Raw genomic sequence first — 22,460 nt, 5'->3', positions numbered from 1 at the left:
AATGATCTTATGCTTCCGGTTCGAATGGCACGCAAGGAGATCGTTCAGTCATTTCGAATTGTGACTATCGCGCATGCTCGTGTGTTCAACAACGATTTCGGATGCCGTTAGGCGTCAATGATCGACGAATCGATGACCGTCCGGCGTATATAACAGAAACGTCGTTAAGTTTGACGTCGAAGCAATTCGAAGAAAGAGAAAGAAAGAACGAAGAAAAAAAAGGCAGAAACTCGACTGAGATTAGAACGTTATTAATTTTGAGAAAAAATTGTTGTCTATGAAAAAAATTGTTTCGCCAGTGTATGAAGTTAATGAGTCAGCTACATTGAGCGTTATATCAATGTAGGATGAAACGCTAATTTTTCGAAATGACGTGAACTGTTAACAAGCGGTTTGCTTAATTAATAAATAATGTGTGGATGGAGCAAGGAATCATACGAAAGGAGTGATTTTGAAAGAAATCATTTTTAGTTCTTGGATGTATTGTTGAAAATATTATTTCATAGAAAAAGAAGAAATGTTTAAATAACGTCTTTTGAAATACCACAAGTTGCATCCTTTTCCGTTTCCGTCATAAAATTCGAACGCGATTCCGTGGTAAACAAAGATAGAAAGATAAGAAACGATTCGTTGTTCGTTCGTTGAAATCCCGCCAGGATTTTACTGATAAATGTTTGTATATACCGCGAAGTGGGCGGTTACGTGACACACAAAAAGGTTTCGATGAGATAGAAAATTATCGCGATTAAACAAGAAGCAATAAGAAAACTAGAAAGAAAAGGAATGTGAGGAAGAAAAACGTTTGGAGTCTCTTCGATGTCTCGGCTTATCGGTCAAGGAACTCAGGGCCCAATCAATACTCGTCCGTTTTATCTTCCTTTTCTTCTCTAGTTTCCTCAAGCGTGCATAATAAATGTGAGCGATAGAAAGACTCGTTTCTCTTCGTTGCACATCGTCGAAAGATCGTCATTCTTTTCTTTCCCATTCATACACAGAAATCGAATTTGGTAAGTTAGTAAAGTAGCCAATCGGGAATTCTCAAATTTCAACAATCAATTGTCATTTAAATTCAAGAAAAAACGAAAAATGTAACGTTATCCAAAACAAAAAATTTTCCCTTTAAAGAAGGCATTTATTTAAATGTAACTGCTTTGTCCCTTGAATATGACATTTCTTTAAATACCGAACGATTTTTTAATCTTCTTATGTTGTAAAATACTTCTTAGGCAGTTATTATATTCGTTAGAATTTCGAAATATCATTTGGATATTTTGCAATTCAAGAAGACTTATGGTGTGTATCGATTGTTTAATGGCTGTCATTTTTTTTGTAAATTTACAAAGAAGAAATTGAGTATAAAAGAGAAAAATGTATCGCGAGAAAAATGCTTAATATGCATGGACGAAAGAGAGAAAGAGAATGTGTGTGTGTGAGAGAGAGAGAGAGAGAGAGAGAGAGAGAGAATCATTATAAAAATGAAATTATCAGAGACAGAATATCTTTATTGTCTCATTGATGTCATTTAGATATTAGTTCGCAATTGCTTACAATAATAGTTTTGTTGAAGATTTTCCCCTTTTCATATAGTGGAGAAAAGTAGAAATGACCCTCTTAATTGGCCAGCGCTATTTACGAGATCCAACACCGAGTCTCGACTCGTTTTCTCGAGTGCGTCGCTCTTCTTGTGTATATATATATAAATATATAAAGAACGATGCTCGTCTTTTGCTTTGTCGGTCCGCTTGAAAATCGAGATTCTTTCAAATAGACGTAGGACAGTCGTTAGCAGTCACGTTGTATGATAAGTCTGTTAGATCTTTAACGATACAGGAAGTATGTGTAAGAAATGTATATTACGACGTGACCTGCATATACGTATTCATTAATCGAAAGAAAAATATTTCGTGTAGTACATATTTCTGTTTTGCAATTTCTACGAAGTTATTGAACGTTGCTACAATTTATTTTTACGGTAACTTTATCGGTATTTTTTGGTAAAAGTTTTTCAAAGGCATATCAATGACCGTTTATTTAATAGTACTATTATAGTATAACAAGTTTGATCATTAAAGGCAGACGCATCCTATCGTAACATTTTCTATTAACAGATAATTCTTAAAAAAGCGCATGCCAAGAATAAAATGTTTAAACATGTTCGGCGTGCAAAACGAGACTAACGTTCCGTGAACGATATGGAAGAGTTATAGAATCGGATAATTAATCTAATTCATGAGTAACGAATCGATTGGTCCCAATTAAAATGCGGAGGCTTATTTTTTAATTTACACATGATTGATTTAGCTTGGATATTTTAATCTGTTAATCGGAAAAGAGAAATTAATTCGTTTTGATGATTTAACTTTTTTTCTAATAAAAGAAATGAATCATTTATTTCTCATTTCTATTGAAACAGTCTTATACTTCTCGAATCTTCTTCTTACGATACATTAGTTTATTCAAAGATTTCTATCTTCATATGTACAATTTTATTGTTAATCAAAATAAATTTCATATATCCATGTTCACCGATGTAAATCTTATCGATTTTACAAGATAAATAATCTCAACCATTTTGTTGTGTCACTGGGTGAAATGCGAGAATATGATGATTTCCATCGATGAGCAATAAACGATGTGTTAACGAGTATATTTTTCTTTCGTAATATGAGAACGAATCATTCGTGAGGTCGTCTCTTTGCTGAACCTACTTACATCTGGCGTGCAGCGGTCTCGTATAGGCGAGGCTTTAAAATCGAATAGTCATTCGAATTTTGAGTATATTTTCTTTCTATCACTAAAGAATTGCTTTATTTTTCTATTATAATAACATAAATATGTATATTATGCGCATGTATAATTGATAACTTTGACATAGTATTTCGCATTACGCATTCATGCCTCTGATAAGTTTCTCGGATGCATTAGCGAGATCGTGTTAATTACAATCGTGACTCATCTCTCTGTTTTGCACGTTTCTATCGAGGACTTCCAAAGAATTCCTTTTTTGTTGTTTTCTCTTTTAAAGTCAATGGCTCGTTGCACTCATTGATGTTCTTTCATTCAAAACTCTATTTTCGATAATATAAATAATAATTTTCAGAGAGAGAAAGAGAGGGAGAGAGAGAGAGGGAGAGAGAGGGAGAGAGAGAGAGGGAGAGAGAGGGAGAGAGAGAGTGCTATATTCGCATCGTTGGCTTTTCGCAAAACCGTAGAGTTAACGGGAATACATTTGAGTGGACGCATCCAAGTAGGTAAACGCTAGCAGTTAAGAGCACACACAATTACGTATAGTGGCCTTAGCGCCCTTAGCTTGGCCTCAATGTGACGTATAAAGAATGAAACGGAAGAAAAAAGAGAGGAAAAAAACGATGATTCCACTTGGCATGACGCTTTAAAGAGCCGCTCTGGTAATTAAGCTCGCAAGCTCCTTCTCGAGTGCTCTTGGATGGTATACGATCGCTCTGTTTCAATTGGAAACACATCGAATTATTCTCCACTTTACTACGTGTTTCCACATATGCCACGCCTTTTTTACTTCCATCTCGCATGTGAGATAGACTAGAATAGAATGTCGGAAAAAAAATTTAATTTAGAAAGGAACTCAAAAGGTTGAAACCTGAAAAAAGGAAAAACAAAGATCGATATCATTTTCTCGTAATTCTCATCTTTTGAACAAATATTAACCTTTCCTATTTCATTTTTCCTCTTTCTTTTTTCTTTCTTCTTTTTTTACTTTAAAGATGTTATGCTTTTCTCTATAGCTTTTCGTGATCTTCTCGATTTTTCTCTAGTTTTCTTTTACGTTTCTTTCTCTCGTTTGTTGTACATGTTAAACGTATACAATTAACTTTATGTTTTAAAACGTAACTTTATATTCTACGTATCATATACATAAGTATAATAGTGATAGTGAATCATTTTACGAATCATCTTGCGAATGACACATTATTTCGAAAAATGAATAAATAAGAAGATTGATATTCTTCGCATGTTATCGTCGTTTTAAATTCTGATGACGGTCTGTATTGGGCGCATGTATAAATTAAAATAACATAAGAAAAAAAAGTGAAAAATGTTATTATTAATATAAGATTTGTGAAAAAAGTTGGACCGTTGGGTAACCTGGACCAAGTATCGAATGCGGGTTTTTCGCATTCCGGGTTATTGCTGTAATCATTAACATGCTTAAACTCTTTAGACAATTTTTTTACGAATGTCTACTTGTATGAAATGAATGTGCTCCCATAATAAAATAATATACTTTTTTGATTCAAATAAATCAATTTAAAAGAAATCTAAACATAAGAAACATGATAAGGAAACGTGGAAAAAATATTTATCTCTTGGAGGATGGTGAGGTAAGATTGCTTCATGTTGTTATGTAGTACAAGCGACAAGTAATTGAAATTAGGTGGAAGAGAATCATAGTTCCGCGACTTTCTTATCTTATTCATTTTCAAAATTTCGATGAGTAGTCATCGTAATTTGAAGAGGCAAAACGAGTATGTCCATATTCAAGGCGATTTTCTATTCATGAACTAGTCGCAAAATCTCGAAACACTATTCTTATTATTAGTCGATAGTAGTATTCCATTCAGGCAAATTCTACTTCTTATTTTTTACTTCTTTTGAATGTATTGTAAAATATCGAGTCACAATAACACATGGTTAACATGTCCAACCAAAAACAGGATGTGAAGTCTCTTGTTACGTGAGAGTAAATAGATTCTTGAATTTCTAACTACGAAATCTGAAGCTCTCAGATACGAGCACCAAACGACGTCACTTCTTTTCACGGATAGTTTCAAAATTTTTTTTATTTCTTTTATGATTAACAATGCACGACTTCGTCAACATATCCTCCTTCAAAAAACTTCAAAGATTACCTTTTCGATTATTATAAAGTGTATATTAAAGGAGTAAGAAAACAAACACGGAAAGTGCTTTATTTAACATTTGTTTCTAAAATTGCTGAACGGACTGAATAGGTCAAATGAGAGCGCTATAAAGCAAGCGCGTAAAAGCGACTTTAAAATATGGTATTTTTATTGATGTACATACTCCCAATGCGTCGACCATTGTAGCAGTCGATTCGCATTAAATCATCTGCGCACGATTCGTCCTTGTCGTTGAAATTTTCTCTCTCTCTCTCTCTCTCTCTCTCTCTCATATATTTTTTTTAGAAAATCTCATAGGCAATATTTTTTTCATGAGCCGTATTATATAAACAAATATTTTTCTCGTATTGAACGAGAATGATGTTCATTAACTGGGAAAATGGCAATTTTGTAAAGTTTTGCAAAATCGCAACTGTAACGTATGGTTTGATACATACATATTTAAAGTCAAATACTTAAAATGTTATTGTAAATGTAAATATAGTTGGAAAATTCTAAAAATGGAAAGAAACAATTATAAAACGCAGATATCTCGATAATTTTATTAACAGATTTGCATTTAGATTTTGTTTTTGAAGAATGTTCGTATCGATATGTCAGGATACCCTTGTCAACTTAGAATAATAAAAAAGAAGTGCTTAAGTTTAATGATAAAAACGAAGTTAGAATACATTCTATTATCAAAAGTTTCAAAAAGGTTCCGGTTGTCGTAGCATCGATAATCTTTACAAAAAATGTTCAATTAGGCAAACGAGCGGAGAATTAACTAAGATAATTACTCTTGCATGTATTTATTCGCGTCCGATAAATTTTTAAGAGCAAAAACGAAACGATCACGCGAGTTTTCTCTTTTTATTTTTGTATTTCTTTTGTTAGCTTTTTCTTTTCTTCTCATATTTTTTTTGGCTATGCAATTAATTACATTCGTTTATATAGCCTGTCATACGATAAATTACCTGCTTATTTTCTCTACAATAATCTTCGAAGTTTATTTTATATAGCTTTATTAATTCCATTCAATTGGTTAATCAGCTTATTTTTCATTATTTCAGGGTTCATTTGTTTCTTATCCGATTCATTATTTCTATTACTTATTATTTTTATTGTTTTTTTCATTTCACTACTTATGGATATATTTAGATAAAATATAACAACTATCGTTTCTTGTTCTTTCCTTCCATTATTTTTTGAAAAGATCATGTAAAGGTAGAAACACGGTTTTCCTCGAACTGCTTACGGTTTATTCAATATTGAAAATGTAATAACAGCATTCAAGATCGTATATAGAATCATAAGCAAGATTGATAGACCATCATCTTCGTAATATACATAAGGAGTTCGCATAGAAGATAGAAAAAACGATTTCTAAATCGCTGAAATGAGATCGAGTTTGACTATTCTGTTTCCTTATGTGAATCCTTGTACACACAAACGAATGTACAGACATGCGTGTGCAATCCTTAATGCGTAATTGACAGAAGTGAAAATATCCATAGAAGAAAAGAGAAAAAGAAGAAAAACGCTTTATCGTTGTCCTTGCTTGCGAACGCAACCATTAGGAAAAACGAACGAGAATGATGCATTGCAAAAATGTGATTATTGTCGGAAGTTCGAGTACGATAAAGCCCGCAGCCTTTCAGAGAACACGCAAAATATCGAAAGTATGATTATGCGTATGAAAAAAAAGCTGGGGAGAAAGAGAGAGAGAGAGAGAGAGAGAGAGAGAGAAAGTAGGCCTACTTTTTGAGGGGATCGTTTCGTGCATAAAAAAATAGCACGTGCCCACTCGATGCTTCTAATTACACAGACGGGATATTCGAGTGTGAGATCGCCGTACGCAAGCCATTCTCAAAGAGGCAAAAGCGGACGGGTATAATTAATGGTTTGAGTTAAATTGGAGAAAGCAAAGCGTGACTTCTATCAATAGGTTTATGCTTGGCCTACAAGAACAACATTTTGCGTATGGTCTTATAAGGAGATAATCGCGTTCTCCCGATAAGTCGATTACGTTAAAGTTTAAGTCTAGATATTTCTTTTATGGACCTATAGATTTCAGTGTAGTAAGTTTTTCGAAGTCGTGAAAAAAATAGTTAAACTATTCATTTCGTAATCGTTCACAAAAAAAAAATAATTTTTATGCAAGCGATAACTGATCGATAAATGATCAAAAAAAAAGTATTTTCTCTTGTGATCTTCTTGTTAATTGATTTAATCTCTCATGAGTACTTTTTAACTAATAATTTCGTATTGCGTTACGAAAACGGTATAAGATGAAGGATTTTCTCGGGTTTTTTCGTTCTTATAAAACCAGATGTCTGTATATGTGAGAAAAAAGAGAGATGGAAGAGAGAAAGAGAGAGAGAGAGAGAGAGAGAGAGAGAGAAGATGGTAACGATGAGCCTGACAACAGGGCGACAGTACCTACTTACCGGATGGATAACTATATAGACGTGATCGGTAATCTCCTTTGACAGACGGGTTTCATACGTTAGTGGTTTGTCCTATATTTGCTCTCGGAAGTTGAGGGAGGGAGAAAGAGAAATAGAGAGAATAGGAAGAGAGACAGAAAGAGAGAAAGAGAGAGAGAGAGAGAGAGAGAGAGAGAGAGAGAGAGAGAGAGAGAGCAGGATAGAGAAATACCTATAGACATGGATGCCGTGCCTGTTTCACTCGACATGGGGATATCTGCGGAAATTAGATTGTTATACGCGAGAACATGGTTATTTCGTGGTCACACGTGTGTCTCTTGAAATACGTGAAAAGAGTATCATTCGTATTTAAAATATTTTTAGGAAAAATTACATTCTTTAAAGAATTTAATCAATTTAATTTCCATCTCTCTTCATATGTGGGTACATCCTCTATTTTAAATATATCCATTGAGAATATTTGAAAGAAGAATTTAAAAAATCCAAGTTGTTAATATATAAGCGATAAAGTGTTAAATTAAGTTTTCCAATTTCTGGAATCCGGTTTGACGTTTAAGAACGGACACGTGCGGAAAAGAGACGATTTATAGTCATGGCTAATTAAGATGTTTCGTGCTACGTAGAAAAGGCGGTGGGATAAAAGAGACATTTTATTTTCTCGCCTTTCGTAATTTCTAAAGTCTTAGACGAGAGAGTCCGTCGTTATAGGGAGTGACACAAAAGCCTTCTTCCTTTTCTTCCTCTTCTTCCTCCTCTTGGTCGTTTCGCGGGAATAGATTTCATGCTTTTCTAGCTACAAGACAGAACTCAAACGAGACTCGTAGTCTCCTGTCTATTCCATACACGGAATATTATTTAATCTGCTAGATAGATCTGCTAATTAAGAAGTGAAAAGCGTGATCGTGCGCCGGAAGAGAAGCCTCGATTCAGCGCGACGAGTTTTAGCCGGAAGTTTGGAGAGAGGAAAACGCACGATCGCCTCTTTAGATTTTTTCTCGCGATCCTGAAGGAAACAAGGAGAGTGGAGGAAATGATGTCATCGATCGGTGTTGTCCCTCAATTGCTCTTCTTTCATTTCTTCTTCACGATTTTTATTTTTTTCTTTATTTCAATTTTCTTTAATGATAATATCTAAGATCACTATATTCTATGTTCACAATAGTTTTTCTTATACATTTGTAATTATAATTTAAGAATATTCGATTAATTGTTTGATGTCTAAATATAATTAATTTATAATTATGTATTATAAGAAAATATTGCATCGTCTTTCTTTTTTCAAAATTATTGGCAACTTTCGAAGAATTCCTCTACGTGTTTAAGAACGTCGTACGTTACTGGCATAAGTGAGAATCCATCATAATGCAAGAGACGCGTGCGTATGCATATGCATATTCGTCGATGGGCGGGCAATAAGCGGTTACGCTACCGTTGCTATCACACGAATGAATGGTGGAACGACATGACATCCGGTCCGAAGAATGGTTTGCGAAGAAGGAAACGTCCGTCTGCCGGTGAAGAAAAAATGAGAGAGAGAGAGAGATAGAAACAGTCCTATGTATTTATTTTCCACGATCGCGGGCTATTTCAAGCTACGATGCCGGTACGCGCGCGCGCGCCTTTCTAAAAGTGCATCGTCTGAGAATGGGTCGTCGAAGGCTCGTAAAACTTTACGACTCGTTTAAGAAGAGAAAAAGGGAGTTCTAAGAGGGTTTAGACGAAGCAGACGTAAACGTAAAAGTTCCTCCTGTTTGATCTCGCTTTCGATAATTTCGTGAAAGGTAATAGGCTTTTCTTTTATTAATAAGCTTATCTTTTGGTACTACGTCGTTGTTTATTATTTATGCGTGGTAAAAGCGTACGTTGAAATCATAACGGAATCGCTAGATTGCACTACGTTTGGCTTAATAGACAAAAATAACAAATTCTAAATGTAAGATCTAAAAAAATCGTAGATCGGAAAATATTAATTAAAAAATGTAGTTTGTAATATTACCTATAACTTTTACTGTATACGTTAATTTATTATTATGAAATTGAATTGTCAAGTTAATACAAAAATCAATGGAGTTTTCATACATGTTCTGTAAACAGAATATTTGTTTTCTTAATTTGATTTTTATAAGTTGAATACTGTAATACTTTTAATATTAATAAGTAATTTTAATAAAATAATAACAATTTTTCTTAATTTTTTTATATAGAATTTATATAAATTTCGGTAACTTTTAAAAAAATTATCAAAGCCTATGATTTTTTATATATTAATTTTAAAGATATTGAACTATACATTGATGTTAAATTTGTTTGTACAAATTTGCCAAGGATAAGAACAATTATCGAAATCCTTTTTCGTTATTGAAACGTTAACTCTCTAAGTCTTTGATGGGCTTAAATTAAAGCCACTGTATTATGGGCCAAATTGAGGATTTTAGTAACATTTTAGTAAAAGATGAACTTTCCCATATAGGTATCTATTAAATTGTATTATTCTCTATTTAATTGTTTGTTTTCTCTATTTATTTGTCTCTATTTAATTATGTATTTAATTGTATTGTTTCTTAAAAATCTATGGACTTCAAAAATGAAAAAATTCAATGAGTCGAGTAGGATTCGTGACAAGTTTAAATCAAGGCAGTCTGAAAATGTTAAATATCTTTGATTAGTTCTTTAGTTGAGTCGTTAAAAAGCTCGCTTATTTGTTTTACTTTTTCCTGTCGATGAAAACAGAGATTATTAGTTTAATAGTATCCATACTCGAAAAAGGAGTCATTTAATACACGGACGAAGCACTTACCAAGAATGATTTACAGTTCAGTGTCGATCTACCGTGAAACGACGCATCACGTGACTTTCGCATACTCGCGCTTCTACAATCATGAAGAACTTTTTGCGCGCTTACGTTTGGTAGAGTCGAGATCGTAACGGTACATGGATTTCGTGGACTCGATCGCGTAATCAACCGACACCGTAAACGATTTCGGCCTATTTTATCTCGCTTATTTCTTATGAAATCCCATGAGAATACTATAAGTACGAAAAAGATGAATGTTGTTGCAAAGTTTTCACAAAAATTACTTTTTAAAGATTGCTATAAAATTACTTTCAAGAACGAGGAAATCCTTCTTCGAACTTTTCTTAGGACCACAAATAAAACAAGTCGGTGCTCGTTAATCTCGAATGTCTCTTCTGTAAGCTCTTAGGACGCTATATCTACCCTTTGTTTTCATTTATTCGCAGCTACATCCAAAAATACGTTTTCTCTCAATCTCGTTGAGACCTTTACGAGATACTTTCGAGGGAATACGAGATGCAACGAGGAAAAAAGGAGAATCATTTCGAGCTACGTTCACAGTCGTTTTCTGGATCTTCTAAACTAACGACAAGAGTGTGTCTTGATTTCTATGAGAGCTGAAAATAACTCGCTCGACAAACGAGATTAACGAAAAGAGATTTAAAGCGTTCTTAACGCGAATGAGTGTCGCTCGTTTTTCTTAATTTGAAAGATTTATCTTACTTCTATAACTTTTCATATTATTTTGTAAACCTTCGAACGTTTGCAAAGAAACCGAGTATCGATCGATCGAACGGTAGTTTTTCTCTAGCATGTTTTCTAGGGTCGAAATGCCAGCAAAGGTCAATATCGTTCGACTGATATTTCACTCGAAGCATTGTCTATTTATTATAGACAATTCTATGTTCTTTTTTTTGACAGAATATTCTTCGATTTCATAAATACCATTCTATTCTTTTTTTTTCTCTCGAAAAAACGTGAATCAGTCTCGCAAAAATGTAGATTTCGATTTTATATAAAATATTTCAGAGAAAGTGAGAAAGAATATTTTCGAATAGATATGTTGATTGCTAAAATTCGCATTTTATGTTTTGTATAACTCTAAGCGTTTATAAGTGAATGCCATTGCATTCCTTAACATCGATGGAGGTCGGGCCAAGAGGAAGAGGAAGACCTAACTGTTAATCCGTCCCAAATTCCCTCGCAGAGGAATGGCGTGTTCCCTGCTGAAAGCTTCCAGACTACAGGAGATTCTCTTAGGGCTCGAGTTTCTCCAATGATGCGGATCCTGTGATCGTTCGAAACTGTGGGAGACATTTTTCACTATTTCTCAATATGTAGCAGAAAGAGTGTTAGACGAAAATTTAATTTTCTTTTTCTATTTAATGATTTTATTTTTTTGTAAGAACCATTATTTCTCATTTATAATGACTATGTTGTTTGATTAGTAATGACAAATATAGTAATAATAGCAATGAGTTTAACTCAACGATACCAATTACTTTATAATTACGATGTTATTTTATAATTTCGATTCGGTTTAGGTATTTTGTCACATAATGAGAAGATACCAATCGGCGTTCTGCTAAAATTACCATCTTCAGTGGTAATTTTACATAATTTTTGCACCATATCCTCGTTATATTTGATTGACAAATCGTCGAGCGAAATCAATATCATTGCATCAAAGGTTAACAATTAAACTGATTTTTTAATTATTATTTGAAAGCAAAACAAATCAGATAATCAGCATAAAAACCGTAAACCAATAATAGGGTTTTGTTTAATGTTGTATTTACAACGGTCTCTTTGTAAAGTAACGCTCTTTGTAGGAACAGTTAAACAAGATTATCGTCATCGTCGTCAAAGATATGTATATATATTCATAAAATATAAACAACTCTGGTTTGTTTTTCATCATTGTTTCGTTATTCATTGATAGATCTACGTATTTGCTCTTACAATTTTATTCGAAAGTGATATTTTAACAATTTCCCGATATTCATTCGGTTCTAATATTTTCTTCTTCTGTATCATGTTGTTTTATATTTATCTTACGTCACGTGTTCAATTTACATCACCATGAATCAATTTATTGTAAAAATTTGTCAAATATTGTTTATATGACTAGTCAAACACGAAGAAAAGAAGCAAAAATTAAAGAAACGAGAAACGAGAAAAGAAGCGGACTAGTGAAAACATTAAAGAGAGAAGTAAACGGGAAAGTAGGTAAAAGCAGTTTTTCTTGAGTGGATCTCGTGTAAGAGGTTAGTTGGCACGATAACGAATGGATGATATTTGATAGATAAAACATTGTTTATTGAAGAGAAATGCTTGTGTCGTTTTTTCCGTTTTGTAAACTTATTCCTTTTCTTCTTTTTTGATGGTGAATCACTGTCAATGTCATGACGCGACTACTATGAAAATGGGAGTTCGCCTTGAATATATTGCGAAAGAAGATGAAGAAGAAACAAACATGTGGGCTTTCACTTATTACACGGCGATTCGTTCGGTCCGCAAAGAACGTGTTGCCTTTCCGTGCTAGTTTTTAACGTACGAACGAACATCGTTTTGCGCGAGTCAAGGCGAAAGAAATCGCTTAGAGTAATTACTCTTGAACCTTTTTATATTTCCATGCTCATTTACGAGTCTTATTACATCATGAAACTTTTTTTTCCTCATATTATTTCGATATATCTGCGAAAGTATTGATTTTTATATTTACATATATATTGTATTTATATACATACGTACTTAATGTACATAGCAATGTAATACATTCCAACATCGCAAGTAAAAAAATATAAAATTAGGACAATCACGTTAAGATTTTCAAGCTACAAATTTTAAAGTCCATGAGAATTAGAAAAATTTTCACCGAGTACTTGGGTCGAAAATTTATTTTCCGTCGCTACTGTCTCCCTTCCTCCCTCCCCCAATAACCGCCAGGTACCACACCTTTGTTAAATTTCCATTTAGTGAATCCGTGCGGCGAATCTTCGAAATGCTACCCATTAACGGTTTATGTTTTGCAGAATGGACTTTTTCCGGATTTCATGAGGTAACAGAAAAACTTTTGTCGTGTAAGATTCTCTCCTTCAGTAGATTCTGTAGATTTCAAGTGCGAGATACAATCCTCCAGAAAGATAAACTCGTAGAAATGCCTTTTGAAAATGGTAATTTATGATTCGAGTGAAGAAAGGGAGCCTGTTTACGAACCGCATAAGTTTTTCTCTATCAGCTTTACATCCGATATGATCTTATAAATAACGAACGTTCTATTATTACATATTAGATAATTTTGATCAAGAGATAAATTGTTGATAGCTTTCTTCGAAAATCAATCTTATGTTGAATGATGTGCTATGCAAAAGTAATGTTTTTTAATCATATTGAGAGATGATAAATTACTGTCTTTAACACTTGATTATTTATTTATTTGCATTTTTACTTAAAAACGAGGAATTCTGGCACGATCGTTTCTTCCTCTAATCATAAATTCTTAAAATATGTATCGTCTCGATAATATCGTCGATGTTCTCTTACAAAGGAAATCGAGTACCAGTGGGTTCTCCATACTTCATGTGCGTCCTTTTTCTTTTCCTTTTTCTTCTCCTTCTTCTTAAGGAGCTATGCGTTTCTACAGCGTTCGTTGGTAGCAAACGTGCTGGCACGTAGCGGAACTTTGCCCCGTAAGTTGGACCTCGCACACGGAATCCTTCTCTGAATGCCTATGTAAGTTCGACGTGTGTACACGTACGATATATATATATATATATATATATATATATATATATATAGGAGAGCGATATGCCGTATTCAATTCTATCTTTATCTTTTTCTGTTGCCCCTTCTTTTTATACTTTTTCCTTTCCCTTAGTTTTCTTTTCGCTTATACCAGACTGTAAAAATTTTTACGATGTGAACGAACCATACTATGCATCCTGCATCATCGAAATGTATTTTCGCCGTTGTCATCGATAAGATCGCTGACGTGTCCTTTCCGATTTAACATCTTTTTCTTCGGATTGATCAACGAATACTCTTTTTGACAGATTTTATCTTTCCATTTCTTCCATTCCTTGAATCTGGTAAAGGATCAAAATTATTTTAATCGCTAATGATCACCGATAACAAAGCGATTAGAATCTTCAAAATTATATCTTTATTTATTAAAATAAATTATGTTGGTATAATCGATAGGATCGTAAAGTTGAAAAAGCGAAAAACATTATACCGAAAAGTGAGAATATATTGATGATAAAAATATTGTTGGAAGCGACAATTATACATTTTGGCTAATTAATGTTGATATATCAGTCCAGGAAGTTGATATAGCGCGAATGTCAGTTGAAATTTAATCCTTCGTACGTATGTATAAAAGGAAACTTATATTTATATTCCTATCTGCTCTCTACGTTCCGCATGCTTTTTCATATCAATTTCTTTTTACGCTACTTGACGATTTCTTATCTGGACGATTACTGAAGTAATATGTTTTTCCTAAAACTTTAATATATAATTATATATCATGATATAAAAAAAGAAAAATAAAAGAAATAAAAACGAAATAAAGTAAACGAAATTTCGTTCCTAGATCAAACGAAACATTTTTTTATTGAATTACAACGATAGGATTTATATGCTCGATTGCTGACCTGCCAAGGAACCGAATGAGATAGAGAAAAAAGAGGCATTGACCTCCTTGGCAGGCTGTGCACGCAACTCGCAAGAGACAACACACACATATGTACGTACACTGAGATGTACGTACGCGCAAACGTATAGAAGGGCATAATCGCGTCATGACGATAGAAGAACGCGAGCGAGAAACGAATCGTTGCCGTTAAACGAATTCTAAAAGAAAAACTAACGAAATGCTCGTTAAACCGTTAACGGTTGAGTGTGAGTATGCGCTCGAGCACGAGGCCACAAAGTTTTCAATGTTTTCCCAGATATTATGCGATACACGCCCGCATGTAATTTCTTTTCGCTCGCAAACCTCGTTGCGATTTCGAAACGCTGCTTTGGAATTCGCTACTCGATCTCGCATACATACACTTACATACTTATTTCTTTATGTACATATATATGTAAGTACATAAATACCTATGTACCTATGTACCTATGTTTTAAATGTGGGTCTTATTTTCCTAGAAAACTCGAGATAAATTGCCAACGAAAGAGAGACGAGAATAAGTATTCCCTTTTTCAAAATTAACAATCGGCATCTTTAAAAGAAGCTACGTAATCTTCCGCGAATTAGTTTCTTCGTCTTTTCGTTTCTCAGCGTTTTTATCGCTCCATTATTCGGATATTATACTGAGTGAGAATGGTCGTCATCTTCGTCTATATAAACTTTTTCTTTGTTGATTTTACGAAAACTTCTTTTCTACAAAAAACTTCATTCAAGTGCATTTAACGTATTTGTAATTCATTAAAACAATTTAATAAATTGGTTCGTTCGTATGATTGAATCTTAAATACAACAAATAAGAAGTTACTTCATTCGAGAATAATTCTCGAATTTATATATTTCAAATAAGTGACGAAAGAATGAATCGAGTTTCATATAGCTATCGATTAAAGTATAATCGTTCAGGATATCACAGGAAGCAGCGAGGTGAATATTACGTCAAACGGTTTGTGGAACGGAAAACGGTAAACAGTGATGTTTGAGGCGGATTCGAATCGACTGACCGTTGATTCAATCAATCACTCGACCGAATTTAATTTTTTAAAATTGATAAGATGTAATTAAATTTTTGACGTAGTTCTGGATTCAAAAGAATTCTTTTTTCTTTTTCGCAATATAGAATTTGCTTCGTTTTTTTCGCTACTATTTATTGAATAGAAAAGAGGATAGCGAACGCTAGAAAATAATTTTCATTTACTACTGCAACGTTTAATCAAATCCTGGTTCTTAGCGCGCAGAATAGCGGCGTGTAACATTTCCCGTTCGAACTTTCAAGGCAATTCAGAGATGTGCGTTGCACAAAGGAACAATCGTTGGCAATAGGTGCTGGCCTTTGAGACTCAGTTAAGCGTTCAAATAAAGAGACAGAAAGAAAAAAACGTACCGCAAGTACTCAAGGATAAAAATTAGTACTATGATCATTTTACGTAAACATATAAGAGAAAATAAAACGAGAAAGAAACGACGAGAAGGAAGACACCAATATCCTAAATATTTTTCAGAAAATGAGATGAATTATTTCTTTTATTATAAAATCGATAGTTTCATTTCTTCTCTATTTTGCTCGTATGAGTACTCGATTTTGTTTTGTTTTTATCAAGTTCTATTTTACAACTTTCTATCCGATCTTTATATACCAATAAGTGTATATACGGCACGTTATTACTTGTGGATAAGATGGACCTAGATAGAATGAACCCTTTCAATTCTACGCTTATGCCGTAGAAATGCTTTCGGACTTTTCATTCGTCTTCGAAATAAGTTTCGAATTTCAGTATGGTCCCAAAGGAAGAAGACGGCTGCTTCGTTTAAAGACTACATCAGCAAGAAACGGGATGTAATTTGTTACTATATTTACGAGCCTTTCTAAGACCATCAGAACTCTCTACATTATAACTTTTGATTCTGCAATGGTACGACTTTTCGTGAAACTTAAGCAATAACTACTTACCGAATTGTGGCGTCTATTTTTGTCTCCTGATATTCTTTCCTTTCCGTCTTTTCCATGAACTTGCCGATGAAATCAAAATCTTTTCAAGAGGAAGAAGCTGTCGTATCCGTTCAATAAACTAGACCACTGGCTCGTTTCTTTAAAAAAAAAAGAAAAGAAGAACGAGATTGATTCTTTTCTTGATCACGAGTTCTCTTTACCTACATTTTTTAAAAAACTAGGCTGGACCGCAATTCTACTCTTTCCACAAGACTTGGGACTCTTTCACTCTTTCACCATCTCTTTCTCTCTCTCTCTCTCGTTTCCATAATCATGTCTGCCTAGCAGCAAGCTGGTCTTTGCACCCGATTTCTTTTTTCCTTTTCTTCCTAGTTCTTTCTTTTTTTTTTCATCACCTCGACCTATCGTAATATGCAGTGTCTCTTGCTTTCCTGCGAACCCTGAAATAAATACACATACACACAGAACCAAAAGGTCGACCTGTTGTGGGACGACCTAACGAGGTGCGATACAATTAAATGCGGGAGGCCTACTTCGCGAACGATGTACCTTATCCAGCATTTTTCCTTTCCTTTTGTCGGATTTAATTACCGGCTAGAAGAAATGAACCTGCCTAATGAGGTTCGATTCTTACGCTTGTGCTATTCCCAGCCGATAGCGTGGATTGCTAATTTTATAAATTTATTAGTGCCAGAATGTGTTATTGTGCGTTTGTAGACGTGTATGAAAGAAAGAAGAAGAGGGAGAGGAGAGAGAGAAAGAGAGAGAGAGAGAGAGAGAGAGAGGAAGAGAAAGAGAGAGAGAGAGAGAGAGAGAGAGAGAGGAAGAGAAAGATAGATTACGACCTTCCTTCTCTTCTATCGTTTCGTTCCACTTTAGGATTGATGTTCGACCTTTTCCTCCCACTTTCAAGCATTCCTTTTATCCACGGAGACACGACCTTTCGATCGGCACCTGCACAACTCGCTTTTCCTCTTTTTTCTTCTCTCCTTCGTCGAATTGGTGGAGAACGAGAGAGAACGATTCGCGTTTCCTGATTTCCAGTTTAGGAAGTGCCCGAATTTAAGTTGTACGAGGCCTCCGAACCGGGTTTCTCGACGTATTGAGACACTGAGAAACCTCGTCCTTGATCTGGTACGACCTAATAAGTGCACTTGATTAAGCTACTTCAAGCTATTCGGAATACTTTCGGTTAAGACACGAGGAAGACAAAGATATAGTTTTTGTTCATCGAGAAATCAGAAATATGTACAACCTTGTTGTTAAATCTTTCCTCAGCCCAATAACATCGTTTCTTTGATACTATGAAACATCGTTTCACTTGTGACGTTAAATGCCTCAAGAGATAAAAAGGAGAGAGAGAGAGAGAGAGAGAGAGAGAGAGAGAGAGAGAGAGAGAGAGAGAGAAAGAAGGATGTATGTACGTACGAGATTCTCGTGCGTAGTCGACGAGTACGTTTCTTTTTTCTTCGTGCTCGTGAAATATCGAGGACACGATCGCAGAGCTTCGCCTTTTACAATCAATTAGAAATCATCAGCGTTCCAGGAATGGGAATCTTGAAGAGTCTTCTTTTTCGCCTTTTGTTCTTTTTTGTGGATTCGAAAATGATGGTCTCTGTTTTTTCTACTACCAAGTATCGTGTCATTAACACCTTTCACTAAAAACAAGTCTTTATATAAGTTGATGCTGATATAATTTGATCACTATCAAATGTTATAATGCAATGTAAAATACAACCAACATTTTCGATCCATTATAAAATCATGTTTAAATATCAAAATGATTAGATTTAAAATAATAACGAATAACTGAATTTTATTCAATTAAACATTATAAAGATTTTATATCATATATCCAATGTAATATGATATGCGAAGTATTGATGTCTATGTTGAATTTTCTAAAATTCGAGTTTTCTTTTTCCATCACATTAAATAGCCCAAACAATAGTAATGTTGTATCTAAAATAATAATATTACCTCATTTTGGTAATGGAGCAATACTCCATTAATCGTTTCACCGATAACAGTGAGCTCGAGCGTTCAAAGCGACCATTCTGCATTAATCGATAAATAAAAAGCTATCACCAGCACTAACATTAAAATTCAACGAGATCCTTCATGAATATCACGAATAAAATATCGTGAGTAAATTCTGCATCGCAATTTTAAATTATACAGCATATGAAAAGAATTTCTAATCCTGATCAGATGGTAGAACTTTTCACAAAAATAATTGAAATTCTAATTAAGAGACTAAATATATAGAAATTCGACGTTTTATAATACGATATAAACATAGTGAGTTTATCTATCGAAATAACGAGAGTCGAATCTCAGAAATTAACTAAATTACTCGTATAACCATGCATTAGTTTAATTCTTATCGTTAAAGAAAGTCAGGAAATAAAGAGAATTAAATTTTACACGTGCCATTTCCAATTATTTCACACGAACGAAATAATTGGAATGATAATTATTTCATATATAAGAAGAATCAGTAAAAGGAAGAAAAATGCGAGGGTAAACATTTGAAAATTTGCATTTTTGTTATGTTTATGATTGGTAAATGAAAGCATTTCGCCGGTCATCGCGAATGCGAAAATTATTGAGTGATATATCCACGCGGATTGTCATTTGTAAGATAAACGTCGAATTGTGAAAAAAAATGAATAAGAGAAAGAAGAGAAAGATCATGAAGGAAGTTAGGCATCTATATGATATAATTAGGTACGCTTTCGGAGAAATAAAAAGTAGAAATACGACTGAGGAAAACGTTGATCGGTACGTGGGTTCGTGCCAACGTTAAAATCTAATGCGTTAATGAAATTTGTAAAGAGCAATTGCATGCGTGGTAAGGCTCATAAAGAAGAGCTCAAGGAAAATGCCCGTACTCATTCCACGAACTACTTTCTTCGAGTTTACTCTTACAATACTCCGTTACACAATGCCAGAAGCATTCGACAGAAACGACAGCGTAGTTGTTCTTCAATGAGAATACTATTCTACTATAAAAGTTTTTCTCTTAAAATTGAGACATTTCAATAACGAAAGCTATTTAAAAATAAAATTTCTTTTATGTTATATATATATATATCTTATTCCAAATGAAATCTGATTTAGATCGTTTTAATTCTTATCTGGATTTAACTACGAACATATTCGTTTTCGAAGATCGATGGGATGATTTGAAAAATAGACGGGTATCGATCTAAGTCGATCTTTCGTGGATGTTTCAATTTCGCTTACACGACGTGTGCTTATACGGAAAATGTCAAGGTCGACGTATATCAAAGGGGGGAGGAGACTACGTATAAAGTGGAGAATATATGGTATTGTTAAGATAAAAATAGTTTTTTCGCATAGGTAGTATAACTCACGAGCTTTATTTTGGTAACATGTCATTGTTAAGAGTTTAAAAGTGAAGAAAAATAAATCTTCTTAGAAAAAAACGGAATAATTAAGTTCTTTCCAAACGAATTAACATTAGTATTTTCATTTGGCATTTATGAATATCCTGTTAGATTCAAGAATGCCTTTTTTCTTATTGAAATTTGAATTAAACACTAAATTGAATCTCCTCTATTTAACTTCGATTTTTCATCGCGTAAGATTTTGGGAAAAAAATAAAATGTGTTAGGCAAACGTAAATTGTTCCGTCTTTCATTTTTTCTTTTTTTGGGACTATTTCGGACATTAAAATTTTTTAAATAAAACTTAATCGTTAATTTGTTAATAGAAGAAGCGATGTCTAAGCTTAACTCGTTTGACTCTCGGAAGGACAAGGAAGCTCGATAAAACTTTAAACCACGTGGTTTGTAAATAAAATTTTTCGTAGGCGATTGGTAAAAAAGTGAAGATTCTTCTTCGATGCGATTTTTATTCTTTGTAGAAAGCTCCTACGTCGAAACTATTTTTCACGTGGCATTCCCCATTTTCACCTTTCCCCTTGTTCACCTTCACTCGATTGTAAAGTTTCCGTGGTTCAGGAAAAACGTCACGCTACCGAAAAACTTTCCTTATAAGAGAGACCAACTTTCTGACGTTGTTCGTCGAAGTTTTTTCAAAGTATATATATATATACGTATGAATGTAGGTGAAATCAAGAGAAAAAAGAAAGAAAAAAGAAAGAAGACAGGAAGGCCAATCAAAAAATTCTTCCTATCATTAGAATTCTTTCATTTTTAGTTTGTTTTGTTCATTTAATAATTGATCTTTATTCCTCATTTGTTTTAATTTATTCAATCACAAAATTTTATAGACATTAGAAACGTAACGAAATGTTTATAATTTTCATTATTGAAATTCCATTTCAAATATCTTTGATTGAACTCAATTAATCAAAATAAAATAATAATTAAGAAATTTTTTATTTCGCATCTTATCTTGATAAAAAGATTGATGTTACACTCGAAGGAAAATAAAAAGAATTCTCTTCCTTTGTAATTTCGAATAGCACAACAAAGAAGAGATAGTCGCATGCGAGATAATTAACACATTTTCCAACGTCTGTCGCCTTTTAGGTAGCGCATCGAGATGATCACGTATGTTCGTGGGTGAGTAAAAGATGGTTGAAAAAGAGAAAAGAAGACTCGATTTTCTTGCTTTGCGTGGAAGTAAGATCGTAAGGTTAGAAAGGAAAGTCCATTCTCGCGCGGCATACCATCAGCCACGCGTGATGATGCCTTCGCGCATTCTGGCTCTCAAAGTGAAAGACAGATCGACGATACGTATATTTATCTATAGATATACGAAACTAAGAAAATATTTCAGCACAGATTTGTGCTTTGTGAAAATTCGTGTTCGGACTTGAATGAGATAACTTGTAGAAAGTCCACGTGACGATATTGAACGGCTGCATCAAAGTCCCATGCGTCAAACGACAATGGCCGAGTGACCGATCACGAGCTGTATCCCTATCGGAGAAAGTCTTGCGAGGTCTACCTATCCATTAGACATGGCAATTCACTGCAAAGGAGTGAATTCGATAAGTCACGTAACACGAATAATATTTGCTTGCAGTTTCTGTGTCTATGATATTTTATTTTTCACGATTGGTAGCAGAAATTTTATTTTTTATGATTGGTAGGAGAAGTTTCGTTCATATTGTATGACGATATTTAAAACATCTCAAAGATACATTGGAATGACTGACCCACTTAAAGTGAAATAATAAATTGAGGGATTTTATACTCTAGTTAAAAAAAAAAAAAATAAGAATAGAACCCATTGAAACATGAAACTATTGAAAAATTAGACAAACCGAAGTTACATAAGCTTTGCTCGTGACTAAGAAATCTTGAAGCAAGAGTCTCCTTGGATCACGGAATCAGTTTTGTTTTAATGGTTACACACTCTGTATTCTCTCTCTCTCTCTCTTCCTCTCTCTCTCTCCTTCTCTCTCTTTTCCTCTCTCTCTCTCTCTCTCTCTCTTCCTCTCTCTCTCTTTTTCTCTTTTTTCTTATCTTATCTACCGATGCCCTACGAGTCATCGAGAACGACGAAGTAGACTCGTTCCTTCAAGAGAAAGGTCGAGCCCGTATTTATGTAGCTGAAGCGAAAGTGTTCAACGAATACCATCGGCTGCTACGTGAGATATCCAATCGGGTCGGCATCGATTATTTGGGCGATGGAAACGAAATACAGCTGAGTATCATACGATAATACGGATGTTCATATATCTTGTGACAAA

The 22,460-nt window shown here is 34.0% G+C and overlaps 1 protein-coding gene across 3 annotated transcripts in view; it reads left to right on the top strand.

Annotated features, from left to right (window-relative positions):
- The window catches only part of LOC124422917, a 42,444-nt gene that overhangs the window by 1,668 nt on the left and 18,316 nt on the right, over positions 1-22,460 (top strand). The window lies entirely within an intron of this gene.

This window comes from Vespa crabro, chromosome 1 (genome assembly GCF_910589235.1).
Source record: "Vespa crabro chromosome 1, iyVesCrab1.2, whole genome shotgun sequence".
Lineage (NCBI taxonomy): Eukaryota > Metazoa > Arthropoda > Insecta > Hymenoptera > Vespidae > Vespa > Vespa crabro.
This window is presented reverse-complemented; position numbering and strand designations above follow the sequence as displayed.